Source organism: Lasioglossum baleicum, chromosome 16 (genome assembly GCF_051020765.1).
Source record: "Lasioglossum baleicum chromosome 16, iyLasBale1, whole genome shotgun sequence".
In the NCBI taxonomy this organism is placed as follows: domain Eukaryota; kingdom Metazoa; phylum Arthropoda; class Insecta; order Hymenoptera; family Halictidae; genus Lasioglossum; species Lasioglossum baleicum.
The window spans coordinates 7035087-7049676 of NC_134944.1; the positions used below are offsets into that span (position 1 = coordinate 7035087).

The 14590-nt window shown below is 43.3% G+C and overlaps 1 long non-coding RNA gene across 1 annotated transcript; it reads left to right on the forward strand.

Annotated features, from left to right (window-relative positions):
- The first annotated feature begins 2108 nt into the window (after positions 1-2108).
- On the forward strand, positions 2109-11847 carry LOC143217359 (uncharacterized). Its single transcript, XR_013010787.1, has 3 exons — positions 2109-2588; positions 3551-3834; positions 4007-11847. It is a non-coding gene; the product is annotated as an uncharacterized LOC143217359 (long non-coding RNA).
- Positions 11848-14590: the final 2743 nt, after the last annotated feature.

Sequence of the window (14590 nt, forward strand, 5' to 3'; positions counted from 1 at the left end):
ATTGAACGATAATTAAACTGAACATAAATGCATAAAATCTGCAGTCTAGTAATAGCATTCCTTGATCGAAACGTTTTCTAAAAGTTGCATTCGAAAATCGGACATTTCATATGCAACAACCTAATACCTGTGGGGCTGGATTCTTTCTTACCCGAGTCTGTCCTGTCTACATTTCTGAGAGGAAATTTTTCTTCGTATCGAATCAATTTTCCCGGATGATTGGCATAGGTTTATTCTTGTTGGCTCCCGACCGGAAGGGTTCTAGCAAGAAGCAAAAATCGTGCAGGGCCAACGATCTCTCCTCTCCAGGCCTTTGGAGATCCAGCCAAGGGATCCATCGGTACGGTCCTGCGAGGCTCGAAGGATCGAGAAAGAGCGTCGAAAGGACGTGCAGAGGTCCTGGTAATTAAGGCGTTTCGACAAACGTACATCGCGGGGAACCGGTTATCCCAGCATCGGCATCGGTATCGACTTGTTTCGCTCTTTCTCTCTCGCTGTATACCTGCCGGGAGGTTGCTCACAAGGTTGCTGCTCGAATCGCTGGCCCTGACGGTCCTTTGAGCCACGAATATGCGTAATCCCGCTGGCACAGGTAGGCAAAGAAGGAAGAGAGCCAGAGGAAGGCCTTCTTGCCTTGTGTTTCCTCGAGCCTACTCGAAATCTCGAAACGCTTCCTGGTCGCGACCACCAATCTACCGGCGACTGTTCCAGAATTTTTAGATGTCCCGTGGCTCAGGATTTTCAAGAAACCTCGATGTTTTTGTTTGCTTGTTTTTCACTTCAGTTTGGAATTATTGTGCCGATTTTTAAGCCGCCATTCGGTGCAGCACAGCCATTTATTTCAGAGACACTTAGAAAAGTTGCAATGTATGTGGATCATCAAACATTTCAATAAGTAAATGTATATTTCAAGAAATTTTTAAATTTTTACTATTCATTTTCATCAGGAAACACGTTGAAGATATAAATCTGCAATCTCTGTGTAAATCTGCAATCTCTGTGTAAATCTGCAATCTCTGTGCAAATCTGGGATTACTTCCTTTCGCACTAAGCTCACAAATCTTTCTCGAATGGAATGATGAAAGAATCGTCAAAATCGTCAATCAAGTTTCGTAATCGTAAAAAGACTTGCAGAATGATTGATTGTGTTCAAATATTAATAACTAGACTGCGGATCTTTATGTATTTATAGCAGAATCTCGAGTAGATCAGACTCAAATTCGTAAGAAAATCTTAAAAATTGAAAATGTCAATATACGATCTCTCCTCTATTAAAATCATTAAGGGAAGAAATAACATTCGATTCGGTTTCTACGTCCTGTAATCGATGCAGGCAATTTTTATTTTGCATGAAGATCCGCAGTCTATTAGTAACTACACTAATTTAGATGATAACGAAATGAAATCTGTGAGAAAGTGCTGTGTACACCCACTTGAGAATTTCAAAATCGGTAACCAATAAACGCTGTTGTTTCAGAGACTGTTTAAGAAAGAATTGTTTAAGACTATCAATGAAATATACAGGGTGTCTCAGCTGAAGGAGGCCACCTAAATACCTCCTTTATTTCTAATGGCACAAAAAAAATATCTATGGCATAATCTAAATGGTACCGAAGGAGGAATATCAGAACAATTTTTGTCATTGTGATTTTTTATCGGGAAAACTTATTCTTTTTTATTCCATCTTGTTAATGACTCAAAAGCATATTCAAATGTATTTTCTCAGCCGCTATAAGATGAAATAAAAAAATTAGTTTTCCCGATAAAAAAGATAACGATAACCTTGAAAAAACTATAAGAATATAACCGGACAAAAAAGATTGTCCTGCAATAATATTCCTCCTTTTACCACTTAAATTATGCCATTAATATTTTGTGTGCCATTAAAAGTAAAGGAGACATTTAGATGGCCTCTTTCACCTGAGACACCCTGTAGAGTACTTCGCGAATGAACAAATGAAAAAGGAAACAATATAGGAACCGTATTCTTCAGACCTTTAACTACGTCGGACAGCAAAAGCTGTACGACTGACGCAACATGTTGAATCGATATTTTCCCGCCTTTTCGGGCCAAATATCCCAGTGTGCGTCGTCCCCGCGTCGAAAGGGGCAGAGCGAGCTCCGATGAGCCGAGATCAAAACCGGCAACTCGCGGATTTTGAACGAAGCGTAACGCGAAACGGTATATACCGCGATCCCGTTGGGAGGATGCGAGGTTTCTCGGAGTCGGCTCGCAGAAACGCGGCCTTAAAATAGTGTAGGCGCGCGAGAGCGAGCGCGTGCCACCGTGCGCAGTCGGCGCTCGAGGTTAAGGTTAAGGTTGCGAACGCGGCGGTGCAGCGACTGCAAGGTCGACGCCGAAGACGAACGAGGAACACTCGATGCAGAAGTGGATCGAGCCTGAGACCACCCCAGATCCGAGCGCGATCGGTATAAAAAGAGGGATCTCGCTCGTGCGCAAAATCGACGAATCTGTTCCGAACGGAGCTGTTCGACAGAGAATGAAAGCTGGAAAATTGCGGCACTGCGAGTGTGAGACGCCGAAGACTATGACGAGCACTTGATCTATCTTAATTCGATCGCAATCGGTGAGTCCACAGTTTTCTCCGGAGATTTCGAACATTTTCATAAGCAAATGTATAAAAATCCGCACTCTAAATACAAACATATATCTATTAGGTTACCGACTAAGTTCGCGACCTCCAAATTTATTTTTTAAGCCCGAGTAATGAATCGAAAAATTCAAAGCTTTTCCAATGTACTGTTCAAAAGGAATGGTCACTGAATGAGGTTATAATGATACAATAAAAGAATTACGAAACAAAGGGACGCGAATTTAGTTGCCAACCTAATAATAATAATTCTCCCCTTAAAAAAGAAGCTTGGAAAAATTAAAAGGCTATTCCAAATGGCAGCGCTTATGGCCGGAGTCGCCAGATTAAAAAGTCTTGTGTCCCCACTCTACCTTCCCCTTCCACGACGCTATTCCCCCACGCTTACGCCCTGTCACGTGACGCGTTTCGTCTCTCTCTTGCATGCGTCACAATGTCACGTGACTAACCCGAAACTGGCAGAGAGGGGGTAACCTTTCCCCTCGATTCAATTCCCCTGATCTGGTCATATTAAAAAAAGAGAATGAAAGTGGAAAAATCCTGAAATTGATCGTGAATCGATCGAGAAATGGCACGAAATTGAAAACACGGAATAAAATGGAGAAAAGGGACCGATAGCGGGAAAATTCTGTAATTGTTCGTGCACGGTCCGGCACCAAGGCTCAAAATGGCCGTCGATAGAAATTGTCCGGCGCGCCCCGAGGTCTGCGGGCGGATTTCCATTTCACGGCGGCTACGTTCGACTGGCTTCTGCACCGGGATGGAAGTTAAATGGCAGCGAGCCTGATATATTCAAGTTCCGGTTTCGCCATGCTCGGTTGACTATGGGGTTCAGGGGGGACACGCCTAATGTGTATCCTCTGTGTGCTCGTAAACGCGCAACATTTCAAACTTCTGCTGCTATAGAGCTGTTTTTTTTGTCTCTGTGTTTTCTCTAGTTGGCTGGATACTATCCGTATTTTACACGATCCCGCTTCCGGACTCGGCGAACCGCCGACGATGGCATCAGTGTTTCTAGACCTTTTTCCCCGGGCCCGGTCAGTCTCCGTGGGCCGACGACTCATTGTTCGATTATTATGCCGGACAAACCATTGGAACCGCAGAGAACGGATAGCGGGAGACGCTGGTGGGCAGTTGCAAATTCAATGAGTCAATCTTCGCGTGGACCAGCAGTACCTCTTCGAACAGTTTTCGCTGCGCCGTGGACTTTTAAATCATTGAGGTATTCGAGAATTTATAAAACAGACAATAAGGAGTAGATTGCGGATCTTTATGATAAATAGAAATTGTCTGCGTCGATTTCAAGAAATAGAAATTCAAATGGAATCGAGAAATCATATATTAACATCTTCAATTTTCACAGTGTTCCTACAATTTCGAATTTTTTGTTCCAGGATGAAATTTTCAACATGTGTATAAATAACATAGAGATCTACACAAAACATATAAAATTTTCATTAAGGGCCCAAATAAAAAAGTTTTAAAAAATGCCTTTTTTATTTTTGCACGTAACCTTGTAAATTATAATTTTTGGAAAATCTTTTTTGCATATCACTTCGCACACCAATGCTTCTAATTGATTATAAAAAAATCAGGTCGCTTGGTACAATTATAAAAAAGTTATTAGTTGTTAAAAGGTGTACGAATATTTTGTGTACACCCACTCTGTACATTAAGAAGGAAAATAAATTTTTATATTATTCCAGTTTGTGTTGCAATTCATGTAGAAGATTTTAATTATGCATAAAAATCCGCTGTCTAACCTATACAAATTTGAATTTCTTTGAGAAGTTGGAAGAATTACCGAGTGACGTGGAAATTTTGAATAAACTGCAATCGGCAGCGATTCCCGAATCGGAAAGACCGTGTGCATGTGTGTATGTATCGGGTTCACGGTGGCAGAGAGAGAGAGTCGGAATCGATTTTTCGACGCGAGTCACCCCTTCGACGAGGACTTCAATCTGTCGGCGCGTCACCCTCCAGAACACCAACCTTCACCTTGAGAGCACGAGCTGCGTGCGCGACAACTATTTTAGGGTGACGTGGATCACCCTGAAAAGACGTTCACGGCCGTAGCCGCGGCAGACGTAGTCGAGGGTCTAATGTCTAATCTTAACGCACACGTTTCGCCTCGCCTCGCCTCGCCGAGTTGATCGAGTTAAAACGGCCACAAAGGCGCGACCGCATCGCTCCGTAATCGCGGCATTGTGCTCGAGTTGAATCGTCGCTGTCCACCGGTCATTTATTCATTCGCGAGAACGTTGGAAATTGAGGGAAAAGGAAGATAGAAGGAAACGAGCCAACAAGCCGTCCCACGGTCGACGCTCGCCACCGTCGCACAAACTGGGGTGTTTGACCCGAAAAGTTGGGAAGAAAACAGTCTTCAAAATCTTGCGTAAGTCGTCAAATTTTGCATGTTCCACGTAATTAACATTAAACGTACCAGTGCCGGTTTTATATTTTTCATTTCACAATTATTGAAATTCTGAAGTTGCTCGCGTGGAAATTGATTCGAGAAAATTCCGTATCCAAGCACGTATTGTTGTAAAAATCGCAGAAAATCGAAATAAAGAAAGCCTCGTCATTTTTGCAAACTAAATCGTGTCAGCGCGAACACCCGGTACACAACTCGTGTGGTTTCGACCATTTTCACTCGGAAAAAATCAACAGTGTACCTCAAACACCAGCAAATATATGTGCAAAATCTCGACGCAGAAGGTTCAATGGTTTCCCGTGAAAAAATTTCCGAAAACAGCTTCGAAAACCGGAATGGGTTCGCATGAATACGAGGCTTAGCATTAATTGGTTCCGCGTAAACGAGGTGCAGCGACGCAAGAAAATTGTCGGCGAATGAAACGACGCGGTGAGCACCGACGATCAATTTCCAGCGAGGATCGAGATTGGATCTCTGTCGCGGAGCCAGTCCATTCCGAGGATAGAAATGCTGGTAGTCTTTCCACTTTCCTCGCGTTCTTATCCTAGGTCTGGTTCACAGGCAAGCTGTTCCAGCGTTTTCGCGTATTGTCGGTCAGCGCATCACATTTCCTCCTCGTTCCCTATTCAGCTTCCATTCCGGCTTTGTGAACCGTAGCACGCGAAATGCGGACTACTCCTCGTTCCTTCCGAGAGGCGTTCCGCAGTGGTGGTCGTTGTTGGTCGAGTAATATCGCTGTTTGCTCGAACAGGAGAAAGAGAGGTGGTGAGTGTGGGCTTGAAAAGCCGCCACGAAGAGCCGACACAGTAGCTACATAATGGATTAAGCCACGTCCCCGTTGACGAGCCACGGACCAGGAAAATCCGTGACAACGTGGTCACGAGGACCTTTCCTTTCGCAATCCCCTCCCCTAATCTCGGTGCATCGTTCCCGGAAAGGGATCAGAATTTTTTGGGAGCGCAGAAAGGTAGGAAAAGAAGCGCCCTATCTTCTACAAAGACCGTTTCTTCCCTGTAGATCAAGAGAAAAAGCCCCTCTCCGCAAGAATCGAATCACGTGACGCTGTGACGTACGCACGACGGGGGCGGAGCGTGTCACGTGACCAGGAGGAAGCGTGGGAGAACAGTAGGTAGAGTGGGGAGACAAGTCTCAATCTGTGGTCCAAATTATTTCAGTATTTTAGTGTTTTAGTTAACACATTCGACCATCTATTTCGTGGCTTACCTTCACTATTAAAATGTTTCTTTTTTAAGCAGTTTTACAGGAAAGGAGTGGAGTCGTCTCTGAATATTACACTGCGCGCTACGATTTTTAATAGCAACGTGTATACGAAAAAGAAAAATAGAATTTCGACTACCGAGAAACAGGTTTCCGGACGCGTCCGAGGGTCAATACGATCTTTCTCAATTAGGAAGCAGGACGAAGAAGGAAGGGAAGAGACGGGCGAATCGGTGGGCGGATCGCATATATCGTCTGAAAAACGAGTTCGTTAAAAACGCGACGCGTTCGAACGTGGCGTCGTAAAATATTTACGCAACCAAAAATATCGGCCGAAGGGAGGGGTTGTCTGCATCGGGTTCTCGCGTTTTCCCGGGCGCGGCCGAGAAGAGAAGAACGAAACGAACTCGATCGCGAAAACCAGGTGTTTATTCTATTTTAATAGTTTATGTTTGTCAAACATACTTTCTACTGCCATTAGACTGGATTTTATGCATTCATGAGAAAAATGATGAATAATAGAATTCTTAAGAAAAAAGATAAATATATAATTATATTGATGATTGCATAAGTTCGTGCCCGATTTGAAAATAAAAGTAATGATTAAATTTTAATGAATACAACTTGACTAATCAATTATACATATACATTCTTTTCTAATTGTAGAAAATTTGACCATTTTCTAATTTTAATTTAACCAACCTTTAACCAAATCGTTAAAATTTAACCATTGAATTTTATTTTCAAATCGGACACGAACTTATGCAATCATCTAATAACAACATATTATAACTACGAAACCACGTGTTACTCCGCGTCATTTTCGACTTGGGCGCGAAAGAACGAGACACTAAAGCCCCTCCAGCGGTAGACCTTTGAATCGAGTGACCACGACGGTGTCCGACCGCTTCTAATTAATTACAGTTAATTACAGTAATTGGTCCCGGCTAATGCGATCGCACGACTACACCGCATTCCCCGTCTCTCGTGTGTATGTGTCGTTGCTCGTTAGCCTCATAAATTCGTCGACAGTGGAACGGGGAAGACAATTTTTGTCAAACTGTTGCGGGAAACTCTGATCTGGATCCGCGACGGGCCACGAGACCACGCCTACTCGAGTCGAGCCACGCCTACCGTCTACAGAATCGTGAATTAAACTAGTAGAGACGATCCAAACTGTGTCGTGTTTGGTGTAGTTCCGATCGGAAAACCGCCGCGGGTATGTTGATCAAAGTTTCACAGAGAAATCATTCGAGGACTAAGAAGATTTACAGATCGAAGAACAGTGTATGAACGAGAGATATTTTTTATTGGTGACTGACTTCTTCCCAAGCCTCCTGTCGCATAATCCGTATGATCAGTACAATTTTGAAATTTTAATAATCATTCTATCACATTCTATTTCCTACCAGTGATTATTGCGTAATTTTTAAAAGTCTGTCTCATACCTGAACACATTATTCCAAGGCTAATCACTTTTTAGAGGATCCTTCAACAGCGATTTTAATTGTGAACCAACAAGCCACTCCCAATAACACGTTCTCTAAGTTTTCTTTTGGTCTAAACACTTTTTAGAGGATCCTTCAACAGCAATTTTAATTGTGAACCAACAAGCCACTCCCAATAACACGTTCTCTAAGTTTTCTTTTGGTCTAAACACTTTTTAGAGGATCCTTCAACAGCGATTTTAATTGTGAACCAACAAGCCACCCTCAATAACGTTTCCTAGACGTCCTTTTGACACAGCACAAGTATTAAAAATCCTATTAATAATCTTCCGGTAGGTAAACTGTTAATAATCTAGCAGATTTCCATGTATCGAGACACTACTGTACTAACAGTGTAAAATCGAATGGCCGTTCAACACACTGCGCAGGGGTTAAGGGAGAGAGAGAGAGGGAGATAGAGCAAGCAAATTCAAGGTATTCGAGCAGGAATTTCGATGCCTGGGCGAGAGAGAGGCGGGTCCGTCGATCATCGGAATCCTCGAGACACGACCCAGGAAAGAGTCCTGTCGCGAGCCCGCCTCGTCAAGGCTCGAGGACCTCGGGCAAGATTTATGTTCGCTCGGACAAATACGAGCAGCTCTTCGGATATATTCCGACCACGTGTTCGGGTTGCGTAATAAACGTGACCACCCCTGTATCCCGACTACGTGACTCGCTCTGCGTCGTCGTCAATGGACTCGGATCCTCGAGACGATAAACGTCTCGGCAAAATTTTTCCGGTAACAGTCTCGATGCCCACACGGAGACAAACCCGGCGACGGGAAATCGAACCTTGCGTGGGTATTCTCCAAGCACTATCTACATCGTATAAATTTAACCCTCGCGTGGCCAACCAAAATGAATACCGACGTTTAATTTTTACTTTAATTGATTACTACAACTGATTATGTAAAACTTTTTGTACTATTTGCACAAATTCTCAGTTTATGGGGGTAGAGTCTCGTTCACAGGATCGCGAAACAATTTTGACATGAACTTTACATCCCCCAACACTTTTCGCTGTTATTCAAATAAGAAAAATCCCTAGGGTTGGGATGAGGTCCGCAAAAAAAAATGTTGTTCAAGGAGGGAGGGGCTCGGATTATACATATATGTATAAGTTTAAGAACCCCCCTGCGCTAGATAAAAGATCAATCTAGACCGCTGTCTCCCCCAAAAGTCCTATTTTTACGTTTACGAGGCGTAATTTGCATTATTCGGCAGCATGTAGCTGGCGCAGTTCTAGCGAATAATGGAAATTATGCCCCGCAAACATAAAAATAGGAAATTTGGGGGCGATTGCGGCCCAGCTTGATATTTTATCTAGCGGTTTCGACTAATGAAAAACCTCCGTCGCTGCGTTATCGAGAAGATAAAGACTATAAATTAATATATTGGCGAGCAAGGAATGGACATTGAGAGAAATTTAGTATATATTTTTGGAGGAGAACATTAACACGTTAAAGAGCCCTGAATAAAAAATGATATTTAGACGTGAAGTTTTCAGATACAATGCGAACGTGAAAGCGTTGTATGGGCCAGTGTGGAAAAGGTTCTGGAGGAAACGTGGTCCTCGGGGAGAGAATTTTCGGCTCGATCGGACACGTAGATTAGCAAGGGAGAGAACAAGCTTGTACAGTTGCAGGGGCGGGTCGCGAGCGCGCCTTTATTCTTTGCAACCGGGGAGAGCACACAGCCAGGGATAGATGGATGACTGTATACACGAGGGCTTACGGTCGCCATTGCTGCGGGAGCGAACGGGAACGAGAGGGAATGGCCGAAAGGGGGAGTATGGGGGTTATGGGGGCACGTTCACACAAAACGGCCACCATAGGCACTGGCAGCTGTTCACCATCCGTGCCCTACTCTCCACGCCGCTTGCTGTGTTCGCTCTCTCCCCCGCATTCTTAGCTCGGCTTAGCCTCGCCCTTCTCTCCTCTCGATGCTGATCGTTCAAAAGTTCGTGGCTTCTGTGCTCCTCGATGTTCTCCAGTCTCTCTCTCTTTCTTCCTCTTTCCCTCTTTCTCCTCCCTCGGACGCTTTCCAGACGGATATTCCCGGGCTTTCGATGGGGTTGCGTCTTCCAATATTTCTCCCCTTTTTCTCGTGCTTCAGACGTTCAGACGATCGTACAGAGGAAATATTGGAGCGCGGTGACTCTATCCGTGAAACACCATTCTCATCCGAGAACCAATTATTATCCTTCGTTTCGAAAAATATTCTAGAGCTCGCAACTGTCGAAGATGCTCGAAAGCGCGTCTTCTTTTCCATTATTTTAAGTGATACGAAGGCCAGAACAACTATTTTATTAGCACTAGAACCAGCGAGCACTTTATGCGATTGACATACTCGTAGGTTGCCTTATAATAACGACGAAATCGCATTTAGTTTGATCTCGTATCAGCTTTGTTTAAATATGTACTTCGATAGAGAAGATCGCTAAAACAATTTCTCAGAAAAATCATATTTATCATTTTAATGTTTCTAAAAGAACAAATCAGGAGCAAGTCATTTAACCCCCCCCCCCCCTCCCCCACCGCTTTTAACCCTTAAAATGCTGAGTGGGGTCCTATAGGGACCCCAGAAAGTATTTATCCTTAATAACTTTGTAAGTAATTGTTTGTAATTTTTCATATTTTATGTATTTTCTCTTTTTTCATCGTCAAGTGTGTTGTGGATGATTTGTCTATTCTAAAAACATTACCGTTATTTTGTTTTTAACTGTAAACATACTGGGATCTCCAGGAGACCCCACACGATTACAGATAAGATAAGATCTAGCGACAGAAAAGAAAATATTCTTTGTGAAGAATGTCGAACGTTCATCTGCAAAGATCATAGAGTAGAAATAATAGAGAAGAAAACTGTACGTTGCTTGGACCATGACGAATGAAGAGTATGTATATTCTATTGTTCAGAATCTTGATGTATTAATCTTTTTGTAAAGAGAATAAAATTTAATTTTATGTTTTTATACCATAATTATATCAATATATACATATATTAAACATATCTATTTTTTATTTTCAATTCTACAATTTTTTAACGTGCAGTCCCTTGAGGACCCCACATCGTTATTAGTGTTGCCAAAAGGTATACAGCATTTTAAGGGTTAAAAGGACGATAACTTTTTTAATATCAGATCAGAGACGACTTGGGTATTTTTTGAGAAGATACAATTGTTAAAATAATGAAAATGTTTTCATAAGAAAAATCGCAAAGTTCAATAAAAACCGCGAAAAATTTGAATAAATTCAATTTTGTCAATTTGCACCATGTTACGAGTCGGCAGATTCGGTGATAAATGAAACTATCTTGTTCGGGAGAGTTGTGCGCGATCGTTAGTAACATCCCGTGGAGAGGCTGTTCCACGAGACGACTTGGTGTCGCAGGAACGACAATGGGCGTCATAAAACGATGGAAAATTCGTGGGCCGATCCACTGGTGTGTTCAGTGATCTATGAAAAAGCAATCAACGCCGGGTAATCGACGCGATCCGGTCTCTTGCGTGTCTCTTCGTCGAGATACCGAGTGGCGACAGAACGGAGACGAGGGCGCGTGTTACAAGAGAGAAAGACAGAGAAAGAGAGAGGGCAAAGAGAGAAAGAACGCACACCGGTTCCGTAACGGTAAATCAATGCACTCGCTCCTCTTCAACCCTCTTTTCCATTAAGGCAACCGCTTGCGATCGGATCGACTAGACGTTTCCCGCTGAACGACCTCGCTCGACGGAACGATCCGATTCAGCTCGATCTGATCGCGGCCCGGGACCAAATGAAATGTACCGAATTCGCGGTAGTCCATCGTTCCTGAAGAAACAATCGGTGCATAGTATATACAGTGGCCCACGAAAATGTTCGTACGCTCTTTAAAACAGAATAACTCATTTATAATTGTACCAAACCACCTGATGTTCTGTAAGCAATTAGAAGCATTGGTTTACTAAATGATGTGCAAAAAAAAAAAACAATAGTAAAAATTGATTTTTACAACTTTTTTTAGCTGGGCCAATTTAGTTTGGTAAACTCGTATAAATTATATACGTTCTGAAAATTTCATTGAAACTGGTTAATTGGTTTGCGAGTTATAAACGATCAAAAGTGGTAAGAATTGCGATCTTTCAAGATTTTCGCTATTTCTACCACTTTTGATCGTTTATAACTTCGTAAACCGATTAACCGATTTCAATGAGATTTTCAGAACGTATATAATTTATACGAGTTGACGAAATTAAATTGGCCCAGCTAAAAAAGTCGTAAAAATCAGCAACATTCAACATATTTTTCAGACGTTATTTACTAATTCTTCTAGCCTTACAGAGAAGTCGTTAGGTCCATTCATAAAACAGTTGTTCCGGTTTAAAGTGTGTGTGTGATCAGTTATGCTCCCAACTGTAAACATTTGAATTACACGAATACACAATCTGAATGTGAATGAATTTTTCGACGGTGACCAGCCAGAATAAATTGAAACGCGGCGTACGGTCGAGGGGCAGTACACGTAGCTCGGCGAACACGACGGAGACACGCAAGAAGGAAACATCGGAGCGGGTCGTTTTGTTCGGGAACGGTAACATTGTTGTAACACGAGAAGATATTGTCCACTTGACAACGGAGCCACGGCATGGAAGAGAATCACTCGCAGTGCACGTGATGCCCGTCCGACCGATACTCGTTCCAGGCTCGTAGGAAACGCTTCGGGAACAAGCGCCTCGCGTTGAATTAAACGGCGCCAACGAAAATGAAAAATCCGCCGTTTCCCTCCCTCCTCTTCCGGTTCCCATGAAGGTGTTTCGGCGGTTCGTCCGCAACCTTTCAGAGAAATTTCACCGCATCGATCGTACACCAGCGACACTGCTTCTAGAGCTGTGGTATTGTGAAATGTATTTTGGCGAAATTTTGTTCGAGATTCAAATTGCTTTTTCGGACCTTCGCACCCTCCAGAACATTTTTCAAAAATATGGGGGTTGTTTTCACCCCCGGAGGCTTGTAGAACCTCAAATACAGCCAAGACAATTTACCAAATGTCTTCTTGTGGACAAATTCTACAGTGTAAATAAAAAAGAAAATTTAAAAAAAACCAATAAGTGTGAAATTGCCTTTTCAAACTTTCTGGCAATCAGCGTGTTGAAATTAGGCTTTGTTCCTGCTAATATCTCAAATACAGCTAAGAAAATCTACGAAATGTGTTCTTGTGGATAAATTCTGAAGTATAAATAAAAAATTTTATTCGAGATTCAAATTGCTTTTTCGGACTTCCGCACCCTCCAGAACATTTTTCAAAAATGCAAGGGTTGTTTTCACCCCCCGAGGCTTCTAGAAGCTCAAATGCAACCAAGACAATTTATCAAATGTCCTCTGGTGGACAAGTTCTGAAGTATAAATACAAAAGAAAATTTTTTTAAAAACCCCCAATAAGTGTGAAATTGTTGTTTTAGGTTTTCCGACAATCGGCGTGTTGAAATTAGGCTTTGTTCCTGCTAAAATCTCAAATACAGTTAAGAAAATGTACCAAATGTGTTCTTCTGGATAAGTTCTAAAGTATAAATAAAGAAAAAAGAATGTAAATACTCCGTATCACAGCAGATAGGGAAACGACGGGTCGGCTATCGTTCGCTAAACTATTTCCTAGAGTTTCGACGAGATCGTGTTGCACTCTCGTTAGAGGCGAGAGAGAGAGAGAGAGAGAGAGAGAGAGAGAGAGAGGCCGTGGTGGCGCGCATTCTAATTTCTATGAAAATTCTCGCGAGCCAGCGACCGTGAAACCAGGGCGAAAAAGAGGAGCGAATCGAATCGGCAGCGTCGGTCGATTGTTTCGGCAGGCTTGCTCCTTCTCTTGTTTTTCGTATTTCTGATTTCCCCCACTTGCTCTCTCCTTCTCTCATCGATGAAATTCCAGCTCGGCTCTAAAACGATCGGGGGGCGAACGTTTCGTAACGTTCGGGGGTCCAGGTAGGCAACCGTGGAACGAGAAGAGGAAGAAGACGGAGAAGAAACAAAGCAAATCGAGGAAAAGAATCGAGGGTGGCCGAGAGAGAGAGAGAGAGAGAGCAGTGGAGAGGGAGAGGAGGAAGAGCACGTTTCGAAGGAAGGGCCGAGAAAAGGCGGTCTCCTCGGCTCCTTGTCCCCGACGTTTAATTTCAGCCAGTCGAAAGGAGCTCGTAACATCTCTGCCGTGTTTAACATCGTGGAGAGGAGTGGGCCTTGGGAAGAAGATGCCCGCGATCAACCCAGAACCAGTTCTCGCGCCTTAAACGGACGGTTCTCACGCGTACCGGCCCTTCATCATGCTCTCCGCGCGACCTAATTGCCGCAGAACATCGAAACCACGTCCCGATGAGAAACACTGGAGACTACCCTCAATCTTTTCCCGCGGATCAGACAGTTTTCCGGCAAATTAGAATACCCAACGCGATTACTCCGCGAAAAAACCGCCGACGCAACCGCGCGAATAATTCGCGCCACGCGGAGCGTTCGACCTCCTTCACACTAGCACAGGCCTATCAACGTTAAAATTGTGTACGTACTTGAATAAAGAAGCGTACACCAGACACTCTTTTACACGGTTTTATACACACAGCAGAATATGCAGCTGATCCCAAAAATATTCGAACAACAAATTTCCTGTTCAAGAAAAATGTTTGACGATGTTCGAACAGTTATTCGGTAAATCCTCTATCGACGCAAAAGCCTCGGGGTGGTTCGTTTGCATCGATCGTAGAGGGACACTATTTTTTGAGCTTCCAAGGCCCAGCCGAACGTAGAGAAGGACAGCGACTCTCCGCGCCTCTTTCTTTCTCATACGCTGTCCTTCCTTGCGCCCGAAACGTTTTCATCGTC